General features: G+C 39.2%; 1 protein-coding gene across 3 annotated transcripts in view; it reads left to right on the top strand.

The window, feature by feature from the left end:
- Positions 1-1,019: 1,019 nt before the first annotated feature.
- The window catches only part of MPDZ (multiple PDZ domain crumbs cell polarity complex component), a 181,973-nt gene continuing 158,824 nt past the window's right edge, over positions 1,020-24,168 (top strand). For all 3 annotated transcript variants that reach the window (XM_033237359.1, XM_033237363.1, XM_033237361.1), the window contains exon 1: positions 1,020-1,033. The gene's annotated coding sequence lies outside the window, so the exon portion shown is untranslated. The remainder of the gene's footprint in view (positions 1,034-24,168) is intronic.

Here is a 24,168-nt window from a genome sequence, read left to right as displayed (position 1 = left end):
TCTATTAAATGTTCTAAATTGGACTTCTGAGTATCCTTTGGTCCTATAATATTAGAGGGATGTTTTGAAAAAGAGTTTCTTATGCAGAAAAATATTCGTGGGACTTCCAAATTCAGGATAACAGAAAGAAAATCTTACGTGGCACAAAATAGAAATGAGTATCTGTTCTTCCTGGGCCCATGCAACTCTAATAACTTTTCCATGTTTACTGTCTTTGCTTTTTAATTGGATCATCAGACTAAGAATGCACCCTGATGTGCGAAAAGTTCCTTAGAAAGTGAGACGACTGCCCCCTCCTTTCTGATTAAAGCGCTTCTCATCAGCATCCTATGCCACTTAGTAAGCTACCCATGCAGAAAGCATCCTCAGGGCAGTGCACATAAGGAAAATCTGAGGAACTAGAAACAGGCTATCAGTTTCCGCAGGTTGACAAAATGGGCAAATAAAAACACAAGACTGCCATTAAATTTGAATTTCCGATAAACAATGAAGAACTTTTTAGTATAAGTACGTCCCAAATATTGCAAGGGATATACTTGTACTAAAATTATTCCTTTTTTGAGATTCCCATTTAACAGGCCAGTCTGTATTTTATCTGACCACCTCAGAAGTCCACTACCCACACCCCAGGCCTAGCGGCCCAGGAGCGAGTTTAAAACCCCGCACCGGTCCGCTCGGCCGCGTCCCCTGATTGGCCGAGGCGCGCCCGCCGCCCCGCCGGTCGCAGGCGTCACGGCAGCCCCAGCAGCCTGGGCCCCGCCACCGCCTCCGCGGCAGCCCCGGTCGGCGCAAGTGCGGCGCGCTGGGGGAGGGGGTGCGGCGGGGCGCGAGGCTGGCGTCCGGCCGCCGCGGGATTAAGTTTCTCAGTCACGCGTGAGTGTCTGTGCGCCTTGATCCCGAAGCTCCTCGCCGGGCCGTTACTTCGGAAGACAGCGAGCGTGGGTGAAGTGAGGCATCCAGAGGCCCCGGCGACCCCTGCTCCCTAGCCCTACGCCCCCTCGAGTCCCGGCCCTGGGCGGCCGCCGCGAGCCGGGTAAGCGGCGCGTGAGCACAGGCCTGGAGGCCGAGGCGCGCCCCCGCGCCCTGGGCGCGCGCCGGCGGGGAAGGTGCGCGGGCGCCCGGGGCTCGGTGCGCGGGGGTGGGGGTGGTGGCGGGCGGTGGGGCGGTGCGCTTGCCCCACCCCGCGCGGCCAGGCACTTCGCGGATGCCGCTGCTCTGGCTTTTTAAAAGGATGGGGTCTAGAAGTTTCCTTTGCTACTCGCAAGTCTCCACTCCTCCCACCCCCGCGATGGATAATCCTAGACTTTTCAGCCACCCCCACCCCTTTCTTTTGCTCTCGCTGACTCTAAGAGGTTTAAAAGTTCTTCCTTTTCCTTGACCCAGAGGAGCACAGTCTTGGTGTCGGGGGGCCAGGGGGTGGGGTGTTAGCCTGGGGTCCGGAGCGCAGACCAGGCCTCCGGAGCGCCGGAGCCTGTTGCTCTCCGCTGCCAGGGCCGCGCCTGGATGCCCCATCCGCCGTTACGCGGTGCCGGGCTGCGCGGGGTGCGGTAGAGAGTGGGCAGCAATGCTCCCGGTCTTGCGTTCCCGCCTTAGCCTCGGGGACCCGGAGGCGAGCCGCTAATTGGTACCGGTTCCCCGTCCCCCACCCTTGGCGCCCGTGCCCTTTTAACCGCAGCTCCCGTTGGTGGGAGCATGATCTTGTCTCTCCCTTAATCCCCTCACCCCCCGCTCTGATAGGCGCCTTTGTCTGTGATTTGGCAGCCCCAGGATGCCGGATGTTCCTAGGGAAGCGATGTTTGGGAGACGCTTTGTGCCTTGCGGAGTAGCGCGTTTGTCGGGTGGTGATGGTGTACATTTTTGCTTGCATTCTTTGCAGAGGCACAAAGGCCGGGCTATTCTTCCCTGCAGTCACATGGAAATCCAAGCGGAGACTGCGGGGGAGGAGAAGTGGTCGGGCGCCGGCAGGAGGTGGAGGCCGCTGCGCAGTCACTGGGGGCGAGTGGGGGGGCCCCCGGGGACCTCTCCTCCGCGGTGGGGCTGTTGAGGTGCTCTGCTTGGGAAGTCCCCGGAAATGGGCACTGTCTTTGTGCAGTGGGGGCTGCGGTTGGAGGCTAGTGTTTGGTAGGTATCATCAGATAGATAAGAGGACTATGACTTCACCAGCCTGGAAGGAAAACTTCTCCATGTTCTTTTGATGTCATAGAGAAGGAATCTGATAAGTGACCAGACTGCCTTGTCCTGCCTTGTAGATAGTTTGACGTAAACATCCCCTTCGTGTTTCCCTAGAAATTCCTGGTTTAGGTTACCCTTTATAGAATAACACCTTTTCTGAAAACTAACGAGGAGGAGGTGATGGTTTCGGGCTTGGGAGTTTTACATGTTGAATTTGGGTGTGAGTGATTACAGTGAACATCTTGTAATGTTGGAACCATCTAAATTTGTATAATGTATGCCTTAGCGCTTGATGGAATTTCGGCAAACAATAGTGTTTACAAAACCTAGTAAAACTTGGCCAGGCGCAGTGGCTCATGCCTGTAATCCCAGCACTTTGGGAGACCGAGGTGGGTGGATCACTTGAGGTCGGGAGTTCAAGACCATCCTGGCCGACATGGTGAAACCCTGTCTCTACTAAAAATACAAATATTAGTGGGGCGTGATGGCACGCATCTGTAGTCCCAGCTACTAGCGAGGCTGGGGCAGGAGAATCGCTTGCACCTGGGAGACAGTGGTTGCATTGAGCCGAGATTATGCCACTGCACTCCAGCCTGGGCGACAGAGGGAGACGACTCTGACTCAATAAATAAATAAATAAGTAAATAAAAAACATAAATAAAAACCTAGCAAAACTTGAAGTTCTTTGACTTGATCTTTTAATACAATACTGCGCTTTGGATGGATGCACCTGTGCCCTTGTGTGCAACGTAGGCAAAACTAGTTTTGGGTACCCTTTGACTCTCCATTCCTCTTTCCTATCTCATTTGCCAAAACGAACGAACTTAGGAAGATTATTCTCAACATATTACTAATAGATTATGGTGTACCTTATTTCTTACATATGTTCCTTTTTTCCGCTTTGTTCCTTTCTGTGTTTATTCTTTTCACTTACCTTCCCTAGTTCTGGTTTTCTTTGTCTCTTTACCACACTTCTTTTTATTGACTAAGCCTGATGGTTGTGACTTGGAAAGGGAGGGATCATTAGTCAGTTTTTAGTGTGCTTCAAAGTCCTATCACCTAGACATTGCTCTGGTTGGTCCTTAAAGATATCTTTCCTTTTCAGATGCATTTAAATGCACCTAACTGTGAGGAATAGAGGCTGTTCTCAGAGTTTAGTTTATTTCTACAAGTTGAAGCTATTGAGAGAGATTCTTGGAAATCCTTGAAATGTAACTTTACATGGATTTAGGCCTAGTTGGCCACTTTTAGTTTTTAACTGCTAGGATGGAGAGATTTTGCTTGACAAATGATGAAGTGAATCCATTGTCTAGAATTGAGATTAAGGGATTTAAAAGCTGGAGAAGAACAATGAATTGCCCGGAAGGTAGCTATCCTGAGTTAGAGGCAGATTATTTTCTCCAGATTACATCCCAGATCTGACATAGTCTTGTCTCTCAGGTTGAGTTTCAGGTTGGCTACATTTTGTATATTTGGAAACATACAAAGTACTCTGAATTTCATGAAATATTTTGAGGCAAAGTTGGACCAGAATGTCCCCAAATATGGTAGAGCAAATAGCACATCTGCCAGAGAAAGATCCTACACTTTAAAGTGAAGAAGCAGACAACTTCCTGGTGAATTTAGGACTGCTTGATGGTGCCTATGAATAATGATATATGTCTGAAACAGTTACATGTACTTTTAAAAATAGTTATTTGGCTTGAAGTAGGGTTTCATTTGATATTGTTACATACATTATCAACCCCATATTTATAACAATAAATATTTCATTTTTTTCTTGTAAGTGTCATACAAAGGAGAACATTTATATAAGTACAGTTCGGAAATGATATTTAGCATGGTAACATTGATATATTGTGATTAAATAATTTTAGTGGGATTCCATGTGGGATAATAAGACTAAGGAGATAAATAACTACTACTCGATAAAGGAAACCAGTGGTGAGGAATCCATTGCCTTCCTGTGATATGTTTCCAGAGAAAATCCGAGGTATTCATGTAGTAGGTAGTAATAGATGGATTAGGAAGACTGTTGTGTTGGGTTAGGCATTGAGGAGAACACAGAATAAATACGATTCTGCTCCAGAAGTGTAGGGTCTTAGTTGGAAGAATCTAATGGGAGAAATTATAGAAAGGTTTTACACATAAAAAATGTTACAGGGATTCTAGGAAAGTAGTTAAGTATAGGGATTACTTGCTCTTATCATTGTGGTTAGTAAATAACACACAGAGGGGGCTTTGGTCTTGAGATAAGAGGATGGAAATGAAAGATTTTTGGTATGAAGTAGAGCTTAAGTCAGTGGTTTTGCCTTGAAAATTGTATATTTCTGGAGTACAATAGAGGGTTAGTGCCCAGGGGAAAAGTTCAGATGGGGAAGAGCAATAAATGGAGAGCAATGAAGTATAGGCTGAATTTTGTCTCTTGAAGTTTCCACTTTCCAGTAACCCATTTCACATTTCCTTCTGAGACTTTACCAGAAACACGTTTAGTGTCTATATTTCTAACAGCCTCTTCAGTGCAATCTCGGCTTTTTCTAACATGCACCCTAAAACGTTTGTAGCCATTACCTGTTACCCAGTTCCAAAGCCACTTCCACATTTTTGGTGTTTGTTACAGCAGCACCCCATTTCCTGGTACCAAAATCTGTATTAGTTTGATGGGGCTGCCTTGACAAAATACCACAGAGTGGGTGGGCGGCTGAAACTATAGGAATTTATTTCCTCACAGTTGTGGAGGCCGAAAGTCTAAAATCAAAGTGTTGGTGGGATTGGTTTCTACCGAGCCTCTCTCTTTGGCTTGTAGTTGGCTGAGTTCTCCCTGTTTCTGCACATACTCTCCCTCTGTGTATGTCTATGGCCTAATTTCTTTTTATAAGGGAATCAGTCTTATTGTGTTAGAACCCACCCCTGGTGTCCTCATTTAACCTTTATCTCCAAGTACAGTTACATTCTGAGGTACAGGGAATTAGGATATCCTGTGGATTTTTAGGAGACATAATTTAGCCCATAACAAGGTTCTCAAAGAGACCTAGTCTGTAAACTAGTGAGACCCTGAGGCAGTGAGATCATATTGGAGGCTAGTGCATAGTCTGACCATTACTGGGATAATCTGATGTTTGGCAAGAAAGGGAAACTGCTATTTGAGGACAAAGGTATTTTATCTTTGGCCTGAGGCCACTTATTTTCTTTCTCTGGGTGTTCATTGGGAAATTGTGCCTCTATGACCTTCCTTTTTGTGGACAGAGCATTAATTTTCTTTTTAAGTGTTTTATAAAAGCATTCGTTTTCTTAAAATATTTCTTTTACTGGTTCTTAAAAATAGTAAAGCGCTAAATTTGGCAAAGCTGAAACATTGTGTTGTAAATATCTCAGTGGTTTTTGAGTCTGATTAAAACAACAGAATTTATTCTTTAAATTCCATTGATCTAAAAACTGTCTTATACATGTTTTGTGGGGTAATATATGGCATAATCTTTTTTTCCTTCAGAAATGTTTCCCCCTTTTGGGAAAATATGATTAATAAAAGGGATTTTATGTTACATAAAATAAAACCTTTTTATTTTTATTTTTATTTTTAGGTGTTGCAATTGTATTTGTTGAGTTAATGAAACCATTAGAACCATTCTTCCAGATCTGGCCAACTAAGTTAAAAAAAAAAAAAAAAAGATAAAAGGAGACAAATTCTTGCTTTTTTTTTTTTTTTTTCTGGCCTGTCTGCCTGTGGTGGTTAAATTTGTTTTGTTTAGGGAATTCTTATCTTTATCCACCTTTTAGTTTTATTTGTGTCTGCAAAAGCAACCTTCATTGTTATTTTCTTGTAAACCGCTTCCAGATCCAAGGTGTTATAAATAAGTGTATGAGGAGAAAGTGAAAAATGAAATACTTATTTTTTTAAAAAAAGAAAAACACAAAACTTAAGGAAAAACTTACTGTTGCTTATGTTTTAAAATACATAAGGTAATTATTTATTTTAGTAAGTAGCACATTTAAAAAGGTATGGAAGATACAAGTGAAAAGAAGACAGAAAACTTGCCTATAATTGGATCACCCATATACCACTCGCATAAGAAAATCCCCAAAACACATATTTTGAAAAGGAGGATACTTACATTATTTTGATACAACAAATGAATAGATAGAGCTGTTGATAATAGATTTCACCAATTGCTGTCTTTCTCAGTAAGCATAATCTGATCTGAGATTATTAAACGTTCATATAATTTGAGTTGATACTAATAGCGTTTGTTTGAACTGATGTCTCAGGTCTTTTGAATAGGTATGATACAGTTGGCTACCATGTGGCATATAGGACACCAGTGGAGAATGTATTTTTAAAAATTTTGATCTCTGCTTAAAATTAAGCGTTAATAGTCATATTGTTAATTTCACAATAACTTTATGTTATGTACTCAGGTGGCCCCATACGATACTTTGCTTCAGGGAACTGTCATAGAAAATGGTCATGAGAAGCTATCCTTCTGTGTTCATGAGATATCACTAACCTAACAAAACCATGATGATAGAGTCATAAAGATTAATGATTACAAGTTAAAAACTCCTCTCTGATATATTTAAGATATGTCCAGTTTCTCTTATACCTTGCTAGGCCCCTGTTTTAGTTCATTTCGGATGCTCTAACAAGATATCAAACAGTGGGTCCATTATAAACAAAAATTTATTTCTCATAGTTCTGGAGGCTGGGAAGTCCCAGATCAAGGCACTGATAGGTTCTCTGAATGGCGAGGGCCTCATAGATGATGCTGTCTTGCTGTGTCTTCATGTGGTGTGGAAAGGGCAAGGCTGTTCTCTGGTACCTATTTTATAAGGGTACTAATCCCATTCATTAGAACTCTGACCTTGTGATCTAATTGCCTCCCAAAGGCCCCACCCGCTAATACCATTACTTTGGGAGTTAGGATGTCAACATATGAATTTGGGGGGAACATAAACTTTCAGACCATAGCAGCCCCCTTAATAGGACCTGCTTTGTCTAAGGCATTACTAGGTAAATTTCATAAAGCTTATGTATTTCCTCCTCTGCTTCTCACTCCCCACAAGTCTCTCAGGTTTTTGCATTTTAGTAAGTCAGGCCTGAATCCTCTTCTGGACAGCATTCATTTTCTTTTGTATTTTGTTTTAGTAGAAACGGTGTTTCACCATGTTAGCCAGGCTGGTCTTGAACTCCTGACCTCAGGTCAGGTGATCTCCCCGCCTCAGCCTCCAAAAGTGCTGGAATTACAGGTGTGAGCCACTGCGCCCAGCCTTATATTCCAGTTTGGGACTACAGGGGCCTCATCCGTATGATTCAGTGGAGTGTTGTCTGACCCGTCTTCCGCTTTCCCATCACATTCAGTTTTCTGGGCTAGGAAATGTACTTATCCTATGCTGTTTTACAGCATTGGATACGGCTCTTCATTCTGATATAATCTATTGATTATATATTGAGTTAGACTAAGTCACAAAGTATTTTTAGCTCTGTTTTGTGGCTGAGGTAGGAAAATGAGAAGAAATAGCCCTGGGGCCTGGATTATTGCTCCCTAGCTAGCTTCATTAAGATGTTCAGTGAACATCTGTTGGATGCTAAAGTCAACCTATTCAGCCTCTATCTTTTTCTCAAGGAGGTGAGAGGGACTGTTTAACTGTTTTATTGTGGTATAAGTTATAATTGACAATAAACTGCACATATTGAGAGTATACAATTTGTTGAGTTTTGGCTGTTGTGAAGCTATCCCCCACAATCAAGATAGTGAACATATCCATCACCCCCAAAAGTTTCCTCATACCCCTTGGTAATCCTTTCCTTTACCTACCCCTCCCATCTTCAAGTAAACTACTCATTTGCTTTATATCACTATAGACTAGTTTGCATTCGCTAGAGCTTTGAATAAATGGAATCATACGGTATGTTCTCTTTTGTCTGACTTCTTTCACTATGTAATTATTTTAGGATTCATCCATGTTGCCTGTATTCATAGTTTAGTACTGGTCATTGCTGAGTAGTAGTAGTCATTGCATGGATATACCATTAAAGAGTTTTTAAGTCATTTAAAACTCTCCTGCACTTTGTCCATTGTCTTATGGTGCATATTCATTCTTGCTTTTGTGAGGGAGGAAAAACTTTACTCTCTGAGGTTCTTTCTATAAGTGAGGCCTGTTAATTAAAACTAACAAAACACAGATTAACATTTAATCGATCTTTTTAATTTTACATGCATGGGGGCTACACAGAAAAGAAGAGACCCAAAGAAGAGGATAGATTTGGGGTTTTTACATCATTTTCATGAAAAAAGTTGTTCTCACTGGTAAGGGAGTGATGATCATCTTTACAAATGGACATTTATGTGACATTTACAAAGGAAATTTTGTGTTCTACTTTTACGCAGAAAGGGCCAGGGCAGAGAGTGCTCCTGTCTTCCATTTCCTATTTGCCTTCAGTTCAAAACAATCCTGATGCCAAAGTAGCATATTTTGGAGTGGCATATTCTGATCCCCTTTGGATTCAACTGTGTGCGTCTGACTTTTGTATTTGACAGTGTTTCTCAGTCTTCTTAAATTCATGCCCCATTTTGATAACAGAAAATTTAAATGCCCTTATTTAAATGTTGGAGCTTCAAAATGTGTAAGTCAGTAGTTTAAAAAATACTACTGGTAATCGTAAAAAAGATTTAAAAATATTTAATTTTGAAAGAGGAGATGATTAAGTAAAAAGTCAGGAGATTAATGAGGCTTTCCATAAACTTTTGTATCCTACTTTATGAAGAGTTTAAGCACAGCACAGTAGTTTCAGTATTGAACCCAATGCTTTATTTTGACTGCTTGCTAAATATTCCTCACCCACTTGCATATTTTTTGTAATTCTTACCATTTTTGATAGCTTTATCTGTCACTCCTGTGACAAATTTATATGATAGTCATATAGTGAATTGGATAACAAAGGAGTAATTTGGTGCTGAAATTATTCAAATAATTGCCATTCTGTATATGTTGCAATTCAGATCATCAAACACACCAAGAGTTGGAGAGGGGATGATCTGCATCATTCTAGATCAGCTCTGGCCAATGGAAATATCATATGAGCCACACATGTAATTTTAAGTTGTCTGTAGCCACAGTAAAGAAAAAAGCAGGAGTAAGTGAAATTAATTTTAATAATATATTTTATTTAACCCACTTTCTTCAAATTATTATTTCAACATATAATCAGTATAAACATTATTGAGATATTTTACTTTCTTAAAAAAAAAGCTCTCCAAAATACGCTGTGTCTTTTACCCTTACATCATATTGCCTTTAGAACTAGCCAAGGTATAAGTGCTGGGTAGTGGCTTGTTTCACTGTGGCTCCTGCCTACTGTATTGGTCAACACAACTTTAGCTCATGCAGCTAAGCTATAAGGTCAGATGAAATCAAGAAACAAGATGTCTTCATTCTGTTATGAAAACCTGTTATGTTGGCTGGAACCACTCAGCCTTTTTTGGGTCATTTGTAATGTTTATATATTGTCTGTACCTTCTGATCACTTACTTGAAGTGACAAACAAAATCAAACTACATTTAAAGCACATGTCCTCTCTGGATTATTACAAAAGTAAAAGTTGGTTTATGCTGTTAATATTAACATTTAGTCCTTTGAGTGCCAGAGTAAAAGTAGTTAATGGAGGCAGTTAAATAGTAGATAAGTTAATTAAGAAGCAAATAGTCACATTCATTGAAAGATAAGCCTTTTTAAAATGCTTTCATGGAGAAAATATCACTTGTCAAGATAACCCCAATGAATCCTATAGAATTACATATGGTAACTAAATAGTGTAGCTTGTTACATTATCTGTGAATTAGTAATTAGGGGGTCAAGTTGCTCCATGCTTATTTATCTTATATGGCTAAGGTACGTGTTCAGATAGGTTCATAATAATTTGGATTCCTTTATGCAGTTTTCCCTCATCTGAACTACCTGGAATCTTGCCAGCAACATGTAAATTGTCATTTCTTGCTGAATTTTCTCAGTATATTCTCAACTGTGTAGACTACCAGTGACTGACAAGCTTATCAGCAGATTTAGACAGTAACACCTCTTTGCTGGCAGAGGACTACAGGGTTCTCTCTAGGAATTATTTGGTACAGATTATGAAAAATACTTTTTTTATTGTGAACAGATTTTATTTTTTTCTTGTGTGTATGCACGTTCAATTAACAGAAACACCAAAGGTACATTTGTTTTGGTTTAGTATGGAGCTGAATAAGAAAAGATCATGACAAATTTTATTTTTTTTAGATAATAAGCTCATCTATATATGTACACTGTTTCATCTTGGAGCTTGCAGGAATGTTATTGATTCCACTAGGATTTTTAATTTATCTCACAGCCATTATTTATGGTGCTGGGGATATAGCCCCAAGAGAAAAAGAAAACAACAGCAACACAAAACTTCCTACCTTCATGAAATTAAAATTCTATTATTTCCTGTTTTCTAAAGGCATTTCAAACTCAGTATGTCCAAAAAGAATATAACCATATTTCTCTGTCCTCTAAAACCATATATTTATCTTTCTGCTGTTGTTCTTTCAGCTAAATGATGTCCTGATAGTTCTAGTTTCCCAGATTAAAATCATTGGGAGAGTCAACCTCTATTTCTGTCACTCATTCACCCCTCCTGGCCCTAACAGTCACCAAGTGGTCACTGAGTCCTTTTGATTGCCTCTAATTAATGAGTCTGTATCTTTTCTCTGTTTTCTTGCCATTGCCTTCATCTGGGCTCTCATTCTTTTTTGATTAGGTTGTTTTAAAAGCTTAACATCTGGTTGTATTATCATTAGTTCTTTTCCCTCTTTGGTGAAATATTTACACTATTATCAAAATTGTTTTATCAGAAAATAAATTTTAGTAATCCCTGTACCCTCCAAACTCCTTCCCCAGTGTCCCTGCATGGTCCAGCCTGCCTGCAGGGCAAAGCCCCAATGAGGCCGTGGAAACATTACCTTCATAGCTCTCGTCATTCTGGACCCAAGTACTGCAGCCTCACTGTCATCAAGTTCTCTGGGTTCTTTATGGTTTTGTTGCCTTAGCAGATGTCCTTCCCTTCGTAAGAAATGCCTTTCCCTTCACTGCTCTCCTCCACACTCTCCTAATCGGCTCATACTTCAAGATGATTCATCTGTCATATTTCTTACAAATTCTTTCTGACTCATGTTGGCAGGATTGGATTCCTCTGTACTGAGAACTTTACCTATCACGTTGCCCTGTAATTACTTACTGTTTTCCACTAAATTGGAAACTCAGAAGTTAGATACTTGTCCTCATTCTTCTTTTGTCATAAGCTTCAGTGACAGAGGTGGATAAAGACATGGGGGCCTGAAGTATATGGAATTTGGGGTGGTTCTCTTAAAAATAATAGAGAATCATAAATACAAAATTAGATATGAAAAAAATTTATTTGAATGAGAATTGAAGGATCCTATGCAAGTACCTTCATGCTAAATCTTTCCGTACACATGCTAAATCTTCCTATACACATGGCTAGGAATATGTAAGTGCTCACTTAATACTTGATGAATTGGTGTGGTTTCTTTGGGATGTGTTATAAGTATCATCTGTATATCTATATATATATGTATATAATTTTCTTTTTGCTGTTCGTTTTTTAATATTAGGAAACATGATTAGCCATTCTGATGCTAATACTGTTGCTAATAATAAATGTCTAATACTTCCATACTTCTTCCCATTTCCAAACACTTTTGAATACCTTATCTTACAGGATTTTGACAACTGAGTCACAAGGGAAGTGACTCAGACTTAATGACTCTGTGTTTTGCTACTTTTTGGAGCTGAAGTTCTTCCTTTGAGATCAGATTTCACTTTGGTAGGAGAAATGACAGTTCTTCCTCTGCGTCTGTAACCTCAGTCAACACCACTTTGCTCTATATTCTGTTAGCCTGGTGAATGCTAAGGAATTTTCTGAGAGTTTTCCAAATTATCTCAGTGTCGTTCCATCTTTCCATCCCTTCTCCCTTTCAGCTTCCTCAATTATTTCTTCTTCCTTTCCTCCCCTGTTATTTGTGTCTTGCCATGCATCAAACACATTCTTCTCCATGTCTTTTCTCAGATAAATTGATACTTTTAAGTGTTATTACTTTGAATAAGCTGAATTTTGTGGTTTGCAATTTTCAAGGTTATTTCTACTTCTTTGAAGTACTGTGGGGTGTGTCTTGGGATCCTCAGTAGTGTAAAAAGTACACCTAATTTTCAGCAATGGAAAAGAAGGTATCACAAAACTGTGTACTTTACAGCATAGGTGAGACAGCTCTGTTGCTTAAAAGCTTCATGAATGTAGGAGAAAACACTATCTTTCTGAACCTCAATTTTCTTACCTGAAAATGAGGGTATAAAGTATGGAGCTCTTGGTAGGATTGAAGGAAATATATATTTGTAAAGGACATAGGTTTTGTTTAAGAAAACAGGGATAGGATATATGGAAGGTATTATAAACAAATGGTTTCATTTCAAACACTAAAACTGATGCCAATTTCGTTACCTAAAAAATTTACTTATGTAGCCTATTTTATTTTCTGGGAAAGTCATTATTATAACATGCAATAGCAATCAATTCTTAAATGCAATTTTATTAATAGTTGTTATTGAATAGCATTTTTAAGAACCCCAAATAACAGATTGTTGCTTTAAATTGTATATTGCAACCTAGCCTACATTTTAGACATTCCAGTGATGAATATATATTTGGAAAGTTTTGCCTCTTGGAGTATTTGGTGGTGGATATGTTCCTGAGGAAGAAAGTTGCCTTTTTACATCAACAAAATGATATGGAAAGTTAGTTTGTTACTTAGGGACTCTTGTCAGGGTAGACATCCCTCTGATTAAGGCTTTTAAGCCTTTGTCCTCCTTAAATCCTTCTTCCTTCTTCTCTTTCTCTGACCCTAAATCCTCGAGTAGCTGAATGAGCTTACTTTTGCATGAAACTATTCAGATAATTATTGACGTTTCATTATATAGACTTTTCAATACCTCACATAATAATGGCTGGAAAAATGGGATGGCTTAATACAAGGTCTGAGTTAGGGAACCCTGGAAAAGTTATAGTATTTTCTTTGACTCTCTACTGAATCTATTAAATGTGGTCTTAACAAGTTACATGTTTGGAAAGAGTAAAAGCTTACAAAATTTTCTTACATCTTCAAATAATTAAGATTGATAATTGAATAAAAGTGTTGATTTCTTCTGTCTGCTGAATTTAAGGGTTCTGAATTGCTAAATACTCCACAAAAAGTATTGCAAAGAATGGGCCGAGAGAGGGAGAGAGAGAATGTGATTGTTCACAAGCCCTTCTTAGTACATGCATCTGTTGTACTTCTCTGTGCAGAGTTGGAACTGAACCAACAGGAGTCAAACCACTAGTTACCACGAGCACAGTATAGGAGAGAAAAACAGCCACATTAAATATTATTCCAAAATGCTGTTTTCTTCCCAGAGGACTTCTGATGATTTGAGCCTGTCCTTTCCTGAATAAAGTTTGTAAACTTTGTTCCTCTCCACATTCAGCAAAGGGAAGTCATGAAAGCCACTGACTGAATTTAGGAGGTACTGATGGATGGGGAAAGATAAAAATATCTAATTATGTATAGTACTTATAGCTCAGTGATACCTAAGGAGTTTATATAATATACAACACTTTTCATAATTTTTGTAGAAAAGATTCCAGGAGAAGCCATTTGGAACAGTAATAGAGAAATTGTGGCAGTAGAGTTATTTTAAGAGTTGGGAAAGTCCTAGAAAATGATCTTGGGAGAATAGTAGAAACGTGAAGTTGGATGGGGAGATAAGTTGAAGCGCATGGTTGTAATGTTATGGTCTTCTCTCCTACCTCCTAGTTCCACAGTTTTGTCTGTATTGGAAATATTGTCTCCATCATTTAACACTTTCCCCTGAGGAGCCACTCAGTCACAACTGACAAGCCACCTATTGTTCTGCCCCAGTGTCATCAAGATCTCACAAACTCAATGGAGATCCTGTCCCTGAGAGGGCAGCTGAGAAATGACAGACATTTTTTGTACTATGACCTCCGAAAGCAGTTGATAGGTTCTAACAACAGAGACCTGCTGCCAACTATATTTCTGGGTCCCATGGGTACGTTTTTGAGTACCAAATGCTTTCATTTCGTTTTTTCTTTTTGAGATGGAGTTTCACTCTTGTTGCCCAGGCTGGAGTGCAATGGTGCAATCTCAGCTCACTGCAACCTCTGCCTCCCGGGTTCAAGTCGTTCTCCTGCCTCAGCCTCCCCAGTAGCTGGGGTTACAGGCATGTGCCACCACGCCTGGCTAATTTTGTATTTTTAGTAGAGACTGGGTTTCTCCATATTGGTCAGGCTTGTCTTGAACTCCTGACCTCAGGTGATCTGCCTGCCTCAGCGTCCCAAAGTGCTGGGATGACAGGCGAGAGCCCAAATGCTTTTTATAAGCACCAGGACACAGTCCACCTGGGCTCATTGAATTGCCTCATTCCAGGCAGGCAAAAGGGCAGGAGGTAAGAGCCTGAAGTAATTTCTCTGGAGAATTTGTTGCCAGTGTGGGAACTGCACTGAAGAATTCTATGGCACAAAGTTAAGTCTTCTGCATGTTTTAGGTTTCCCCCAATACAGTAATGTGGCTACCGTGAGTGCTTTACGGGCAGCTAGCTGCCTCTGGAGTTTGGCATTGACACATTGTTGTGTTCACCTGCGAGGGCAGCTCTTGGAAGAATCCCCCTGCCTGGTTCTATGCAAGAAATATGCCTGGCATGTTGTGTCTTGACCCTTAACACTGAAAATGTGGTACAAACAGGGGCATTCTGCCCAACAACCTAAATTCCTTTGAGTTTAACTGAGGAGTGAGAGAACAGAAGAGGCCAAATCTTAATTCTGAGAAGAACTTAAATCTTTCCCCTCAGCCACCATGTTTGGTGTGAGTTAACAGTTTGAGGGGAGGGTCCCCTGTCCAACAGCGATACATGAAGAGAACATTATAAATGAAAAGTATGCAAAGTGGATGTTCGGAGAGAAAGTGTTAGAATCCATAGTTCTCTAATATGTATTCTGGACTCTTTTTTTTTTTTTTTTTCAATTATGGGTGAAGGTTAATGGAGAAGGAAATAAATATAATGCAATGGGCTATAAACAGAATTGATTGGTCTAAATATTTTTAGAAAAGGAAAGTTAGCCTTCCAGAGGGTCGGTTGAGTTAGTCCAGCAGTCCAGGGTTCTGAACCTAGACACACCGCCGATTTGTTATGTAATCAAATCTCAGTGAGCTTTAGCTTCTCTGTGACCTATGTGTTTTTTGAGGTTCCTTTCAACTTTAACGTTATAGTTGAGTGTAAGCAGTAAATAAGGGTATTTAACTCAAAGTATCATAAAATATAAATATATAATTCTGGAAGCAGATATGAATCTGCTAATATTCTTTATAAAACTTGTGTGTCAATGTGTTTTAGAGAATCTGTAGATAAGGTAAGAACATATAAACTGTTTGAAAGAGCATTTTGCCTCAGACCAACAATCTTAAAAATAAAACTAATTTTCAAAAGCCAAAGCAAATGTAATGAACATGTTTTTTGGTATAAATACATTTGTTATGTAAGAATACTTGTAAGAAAATATTCAATTTCCATATTATATGTATTTTCATTTTCAGTAGGCTTCATCCCCTCCATTAGAAAATTAACAGGAAAATATGATACAATGCTATTTTCACCAAACTTTCTTAGAGTATGTGGATTCTTGGTCAATGTAGTGATTTTGATTTGTGTATGTTTATATAATTGTGGATTAACATGCCTTTTTTCCCATAATTTAGTATTAGCTTATATATATTGTGTGACTGTTCATTATATTGTCATTTGAATATTCATGGAAGATAAATAAGTTTTATTTAAACTGAAACAGGTTTATATTTATACTCTCTTGGGATCCCCTATAATTCACAAAGGTGGGGTTTTTGAACATATGTTCAAAAGTAGAATAGCAATAGTTCATCACTTCCTGCCCTCCTGCTGTCTGATGAGAAGTTGACTAATACAGGGCAAAAAGTATCTGCTTCTAAGGCCTGTATCTCAAACAGCTTGGTAAAATTAGAAGCAGAATAGCATCAGAAAATGAGAATGAAGCTTTGTTTTTAATAGTAAAACTGAAAATGATTCCTTATGAGATATTATATTTTGAAGAAATGTTTTCAAAATATTTTCGTTAGTTTTGCTGGAATTAAGTAGTCTAGCTGAATAAATTATTGTTCTGGGAGAATTTACCAATGGTAACATTATTTTTTCCAAATAACTTAGTATTATAGTTTTAGGTGAAATCTTTTTTTTTTTTTTTTTTGCCAAACAAGGATAAGGAAGATTTGAAAAATATTACACTAATCATCTCTAGTCCTAGCCTCTAAAACTAGATATTGTTAACATTTTCACATATTGGCTGCCTTATTTTTGTAATAGTTATTATGAAAAATTTCAAACGTACATAAATGTCGTGAATCCTCATATACCCATTATTCTGTTTTAACAAGTCCTAGTTCATGCTCAGTCTTGTTTCTTCTCTTGTCTCAGACATTTCCCTTGTCCCTTCCCTGGAAGTTTTTGAAGCAAATTGTGGACATTATATTATTTTATGCATAAATATTTCAACCCAACTGCTTTTTACATGCATAATTTAAAACCTTATAAAAATACAGTTTCCTTAAAAAAAAAAAACAGAGAAAGCTAAATTCCCCCGTTGAGTCCCCACATATGAGGCTACTACTTCCATCTGTCTACTGTCTGCTGTCATTTTAGAATGTGTCCTTTTAATCCATTGTTGAATATGATGAAAGTATGTGTATACATATTTTTATGTGGCCCATATACTATATTTTATATTTTTAAAATATAAATAAACTACTTATTCTGTAAATCTCCATTTCGTTGTTGAGATTTGGACTCCGAGTCTGTTCTTTAAAAATGAGTCTAACCCATTTGTGTTTATTGTGAATATGGATATCTGGATTTATTGCATTGCCCTTGTTTTGTGTTTTTTGTTTACTGTGGTTTCTCCTTTTTCCTTGTTTTCCCATTCCTGACCTCTTTTAAATTGCTCGAGTATTTTTAGTTCATCTTTTTTCATCTTGGTGTGTGTATTATGTAGAATCTACTTCTGTTTTTTTAGTGGTACCTTAAAAGTTTTAACATGTATACTTGGTTTAATTTTTCTAGTAGAGTTTGAAGAAAGAACGTTTCTATCTTCCTATGAGTGGAACTCTTTTTTATTTTTGTAATTTTTTTTTTGAGACAAGGTCTTTCTCTGTTGGCCCAGATTGGAGTGCAGTGGTGCGATCACATGTCACTGCAGCCTCTACCACCTGGGTTCAGGTGATCCTCCCACCTCAGCCTCCTGAATAGCAGGGACTACAGGTGTGTACCACCACTCCTGGCTAATTTTTTAAAAATTTTTTGTGGAGGTGGGGTTTTGTTATGTTGCCCAGGCTGGTACTCAAACTCCTAGGCTCAAGCGATCCACCAATCTTGCCCTCCCAAAGTGCTGAGATTAAAGGCATCAGCCACCATGCCTGGCCTGAATGGAGATTTTTGGTCTGAATATTTTTACTATTTGTAAATATTGTTCATAGTTACTAAGATTTCATTTGTATAATGAAAATTTGTCAGAGCTCACATTCCTTTTTTTTTAATTTTTAACTTTCATTTTCTAGGGGCAGGGTCTTGTTCTGCTGCCCAGGCTGGAGTTTAGTGGCACAATGATAGCTCACTATAGCCTCAATCTCCTGGGCTCGAGTAATCTTCTCACCTCAGCCTCCCAAGTAGCTGGGACTACATGCATGTGCCTCCACGCCTGACTAATTTTAAGAATTTTTTTTTGTAGAGACAGGGTCTCGCTTTGTTGGCCAGGCTGGTCTTGAGCTCCTGGCTAAAAGTGATCCTCGCACCTTGGCTTCTCAAAGTGCTGGGATTACAGGCATGAGCCACCATACTCTTGTCAGCTACCTTTGTTTTAACACTGGATTTATGTTTTATTCGGTGGCAGCTAATGGCTTTTCTCAGGCTCTGAGCAAAACAGAACTTTATAGTGTTATATTCACTCACCAAGTGTAGGAGCTTCCCTGCACTTTGTTTTTCTGATGTAACTGTCTCTTCTGTAGGATTATTGATTATTTAGTGGTCCTACTAAAATTGTCTTTGCTAGTTACCTCCCTCAAATCTTTGTTGGAAGTACAGTGCCCAAATGAAATAAAGGAACAAGGGTATTTCGTAAGCAAGGGTACTTGAGAGGAGTTTTTATTTTTTGGATGTGATGATATGGTATCATACCAAAGCAGACTGTGTTTGAATGAATAGGTGTGTTTAAATCGAGCAAACAGAGCCTCATACAACATACCTCTGGCAAAATGGAGTTCACTGTAAATGGAGATCAGTGATTGTGCATCCGTAGGGACCAGTTACTCTATTTTCCTCTTATTGGCTGTGTTGCATCTCCCAAGGAATGCCTGCGTCTCTTAATGTCGGTTGTATTCTGTCTCTATCAACAGACTTGTTTTTGCTGTCTCATAACTCTGGCTTGTGTGTACCTCATTTTAGCTTCTTCATCCCTTACTCAGCTGCCTTCTATCTTCTCAACTCTTGTTCTACCATTAATTGGCTTATTCTCTCAATATTTCTTAAGTTCTTAAGAGACACTCTAGTCCATTCATGCTTTTCATGTCAGTACTTAGATTGGCTTCCCTTGAATTAAGGAGCCTAGCCCTGGTTCCCTTGGTTATGGTTGGAAGAAGGGGGCGAAGCATAGTACATGATAGCATAGTCCTTGGAGGAGGACCTGTGGGAAGGTTGAATTCTGTATTAGTCAGCTTGGGCTGCCATAACAAATTATTTAGAGAGGTGTAAACAACAGAAATTTATTTTCATGGTGTTGGAGGTTGAAAGGTCTAAGATCAAGGTCTGGCAGGGTTCAACTTCTGAGGAGGGTTTTGTCTGTGGCTTGCAGATGGCTACCTTCTTGTGTCCTCATGTGGCCTTTTCTCAGTGCTTGCATGTAGACAGTGAGACAGGTTTTCCTCTCTTCCTCTTTCTAGAAGACCACCAAGATCAGGACTCCACCCTTATGTTCTCATTTAATGTTAACTGTTCCCTAAAAGACCTATTTCCAGAATCAATCACATTGGGGTTAGGGCTTCAACATAGGAATTTTGGGCAACACAGTTCATTCCATAGCAATGTCGTAAGGTACTATACTCAGCTATTCAAACTCTATTAGGGCAGACATTTCTAGAATAGTCTCACAACACTGACATGTTCCTTGTAGTATTACCATCCATCAATAACCAAAGCAGGAAATGTGGGATTTATCCTAAACTCATCTTCCTTATCTCCATATTACCATGTCACAGTACTTATATCTCTTAACTAATCTTAATCTATCTCGCATTTTCCTTTGTTTCTCTAGTTTTGAAAATGCCTCTTACCTGACTTCCTTATCCCTAGCTTCTCTTGATTTTTGTATGTCCTCCATACCATTGCCAGAGTGATCTTTCTAAAGATCACTTTGCCAAAATAAACTTCTAATTAAATCTAAACTCTTTAATGGCTGGGTGCAGTGGTCACAACTATAATCCCAGCTCTTTGGGAGGCCGAGGTAGGTGGATCACTTGAGGTCAGGAGTTTAAGACCAGCCTGACCAACATGGCAAAACTGTGTCTCTAACAAAGTAAATTACAACAACAACAACAACAAAAATTGGCCGGGTGTGGTGGCGGGGGCCTGTTAGCTACTTGGGAGGCTGAGGCATGAGAATAGCTTGAACCTGGGAGGTGGAGGTTATAGTGAGCTGAGATTGTGCCACTGTACTCCAGCCTGGGCCACAGAGCGAGACTCCATTTCAAACAAAACAAAAAACAAATCTAAACATTTTAAGAGTAGTATGGAGGGCCCTGGATAATTTGGCATTTACTCACATCTCCAGCCTCATCTTCTCTGGCTCTCGTTTTTCCTCAGCCCTAATCCAGGTACTATATAAGAAACTACTTGCAGTGCTCAGAAGGTACCATGCACTCTTGGCGTTTATGTGGGGAGCTCTTTCATCAGACCTTCTCCCCCACCTATTCTTTAAGACTCTCTGCAGGAGTCTGTGACTCCAGGAAGTTTCCCTGACTTCTCAGTTCAGCTTGGGTGTCCCTCCTTTGTGTTCTTATATTTTAATTGTTGATTTCTTTTCCTTTCATTCACTTGTATGTGAGTTCCCAGATTGTATCATCATTTCTCCAATTCTGTGACTAGACAACATGCCAGTCATGTAAGTGCCCCATGTGTGTTTGCTGAATCAGTAAATGACAGAATTTGAGTCCTTTTCTAATCTCTTGACCTTCCCTGCATTTTCTTTTCTTTTCTTTTTCTTTTTTGAGACAGACTTTTGCTCTGTTGCCCAGACTGGAGTGTGTTGGCTCGATCTCAGGCTACTTGGGAGACTGAGGCAGGAGAATCACTTGAACCCAGGAGGCGGAGGCTGCACTGAGCCTGCCTCAGTCTCCCCAGTAGCTGGGACTACTGCATTTTCATTTCAGGTAATTTGTATGACAGTTTTATAAAGAATAAGAATATTAATCAATATTTGAAATATGTTATGAAGTTAAGGTTCTTTAATACTTGATTTTCTTTCATTTTGATGGGCAAAGTGGAATTAATACATCTTATTTTCATTGAATAAATTTAGGAAGATTTATAAATGTCAACTTGAAAATAAAAATTATGTTCATGAATGCTTTTTTGATCAAAGCCTATAAAAATGAGGGAGCAGTTCAGAAGAACAGATGCTAAGAAAAGGCTGAGTGATTTCTGTTGGATGACTGCGTGATGTTGGTGGGTACTGTGACATTTCTATACTTTTAGAGCTATAGTTCAGTAATGTTACCCAAAAGTAGGAATTATGACTGAAAGTGTAAGTATTGCTGTTACGGACAATTGAATTTATGAAAAACGACTTGCATTTGACTACTGCAACTATGCCTTTGTCTGCTAACTTCAGGTACTGCTGAGGCAACTATGAATGATAGAAATGGTAAATTTAAATGCAATAACAGATGCTGAGCAACTTTGACAAGCTGCAAGCCATTGAAACAAGCACTTTTAATGTTGTATTCCTTTTTCAGTCAGAATTGTTTAAGATAACTAGAAAATTGTATGCATTTGGGGCATTTTCTCTACATAGAGTTATTTTTAGCATAAAACATATTTTCACTTGTTAGTTGCCATATAATCTGCATTGAGCAGAATGATTTGTGTTATGTTTCAAACGTTGATTCTCTACTTTGTAAAAGCTGTGCCTACATGTTAGCATTACAACTTGTTGAAAAGTAAAATGATTACTCAGTTACTCCGTTCCTACTTCTAAATATACCAAATATTCTGTTTTATTTTTATCCCCTGCTGACACTAATGTTATCAACAAATTGCTGGAGAATCATATGGTCACAGGTAAAATCTTCGAGATGTATTAAGGATTAGGCAGCTCTCATGATGTTAAAGTTTTACAGGAAGCGTGAAAGGTAAAATGATTTTGTTTTTCTCTAAGCTAGCATGTACATAGTAGGATTGTTAGATAAAATAGCAGATGCCCAAGTTAAGTTTGAATTTCAGATAAATAAGATTGGATTTTAGTATAAATATGTCCCAAGTATGGCATGGGACATACACTAAAAAAGTATTCATTTACTTGAAATTCAAATTTAACTAGCATCCTGTGTTTTTATTAGATAAATCTGGCAACCGTCTATTAAGATATAAAGTTTGAAAAACACAAAAGTAATGCAGTACAAAGTAAGATTGTCTCAGCGTCCTTCAGCCTGCCATATCCCACTATCAGTGTCTTTGAAAAAGTTGCAGAATAGTCTATGCTTTTATAAACACGCACACATCAGTTTTTACTTACCTAAACAATTGCCCTCCTATTCTTCTGTACAAAGTGTAGCAACTTCATACCTTGTTCTGTATCTTCTTTTTTATAAATTCGACAATTTATTGTCGTGATTTTTGCGAGACAGTTCGGAAAATATGGGGTAGTGTGATACAGTTTGGGCTTTAAAATAAGGGACAGTAGGGTTCAATTCCAAGTTCTCCCACTTACTAGCTGTGTCACCTTGATTAAGACCCCGACCTCTCCTTTTCTCTGTTGTGTTATCTGCAATAATGTGTCAGGCATTGGAGGATATTGTGGGGAGCAAGGTGGTGAGAGTCCTCACACGCATGATGGAGCGTGTATAAACTGCACTTGCGTAGCACTCTGGTGCCTAACAGATACTGAATTCATTGAGCTATTACTGATATGTCTTGTGGTTCTAAAAGCTAAGGCTGTTGGAACAGATTTTAGGTTCAATTTTTATAACCAAATAGTGATATAGCCACAAGCAGGATACATGAACAGCAACTAGAGGGAAACTGGTAATTTTTCTGTGCGAGATTTGAATACAGTTGTCCCACCCCTTGGAACATGGGGGATACATTCCAAGACCCCCAGTAGTTACCTGAAACCAAACATAGTACCTTACCCCATATGTACAGGCCTGTTATTCTATTGAATTTTGCCTTATTGTGCTTTGCAGATATTGCATTTTTTAAAACAAATTGATGGTTTATGGCAACTGTGTGTCAAGCAAGTCTATTGGTGCCATTTTCTTTTCCAACAGCATGCGCTTACTTTGTGTGTGTCACGTTTTGTTAATTCTTATAATATTTCATGCCCTTTATTATTCTTACATCTGTTACAGTGATCTGTGATCAGTAATCTTTGATGTTACCATTTTAATTATTTTGGGGTGCTGCAGCCCTGCACATTTAAGATGGCGAACTTAATAAATGTTGCACATGTTCCAACTGCTCCATCAACTGGCCGTTCCCATTCTCTTTCCCTCTTCTGAGGCTTCTCTATTCCCTGACACAGAGCAGTATTGAAATTAGGCTGTTTAGTGTTCAAGTGACGGGAAGAGTTGCATGCCTCTCACTTTAAATCAAAAGCTAGAAATAATTAAGTTTAGTGAAGAAGGCATGTTGAAAGTAGAGACAGACTGAAAGCTAGGTGTGTTGTGCCAAATGGCCAAGTTGTGAATGCAAAGGAAAAGGTCTTGAAGGAAATTAAAAGAGCTTCTCCAGTGACCACATGTAAAGCAAAACAGCCTTATTGTTGATATGGAGAAAGTTGTAATGGTCTGGATAGAAAATCAAATCAGCCACAACATTCCCTTAAGCCAAAGCCTAATACAGAGCAAAACCCTAACACTCTTCAGTTCTGTGAAGGCTGAGAGAGGTGAGGGAGCTGCAGAAAAAAAGTTGGAAGCTGGCAGAGGTTGATTCATGAGGCTTAATGAAAGAAGCCATCTGTATGACACAAAAGTGCAAGGTGAAGCAGCAAGTGCTAATGTAGAGGCTTCAGAAAGCTATGCAGAAGATCTGGCTAAGATCATTAATGAAGTTGGCTGCCCTAAACAACAGATTTTTAATGTAGATGGAACAGCTTTATATTGAAAGAAGAGGCTATCAGGGACTTAAATAGGAGTAGTCAATGTCTGGCTTCAAAGCTTTAAAGAGACTGACTCTCTCATTAGGAGCTAATGCAGCTGGTGATGTCAAATTGAAGCCAGTGCTTATTTACCATTTCAAAAAGTTTTGGGCCCTTAAGAGTTATGCCAAATCTGCTGTGCCTGTGTTCTCTGTGAATGGAAAAAGAAAGCCTGGATAACAGCACATCTGTTTATAGCATGGCTTACTGAATGCTTTAAGCCCACCGTTGAGACCTACTGCTCAGAAAAAGGTTCTTTTAAAATATATTACTGCTCATTGACAAGGCACCTGGTTATCCAAGAGCTCTGATAGAGTTTTACAAAGAGATGAGTGTTGTTTTCATGTCGCTAACACAACATCCGTTCTGCAGTCCCTGGACCACAGAGTAATTTTGACTTTCAAGTCTTATTATTGAAA

Source organism: Trachypithecus francoisi, unplaced genomic scaffold (genome assembly GCF_009764315.1).
Source record: "Trachypithecus francoisi isolate TF-2019V2 unplaced genomic scaffold, Tfra_2.0 Lachesis_group16, whole genome shotgun sequence".
NCBI lineage: Eukaryota > Metazoa > Chordata > Mammalia > Primates > Cercopithecidae > Trachypithecus > Trachypithecus francoisi.
Note: the sequence above shows the minus strand (reverse complement) of the source record. Positions and strands in the feature narration are given on the sequence as shown.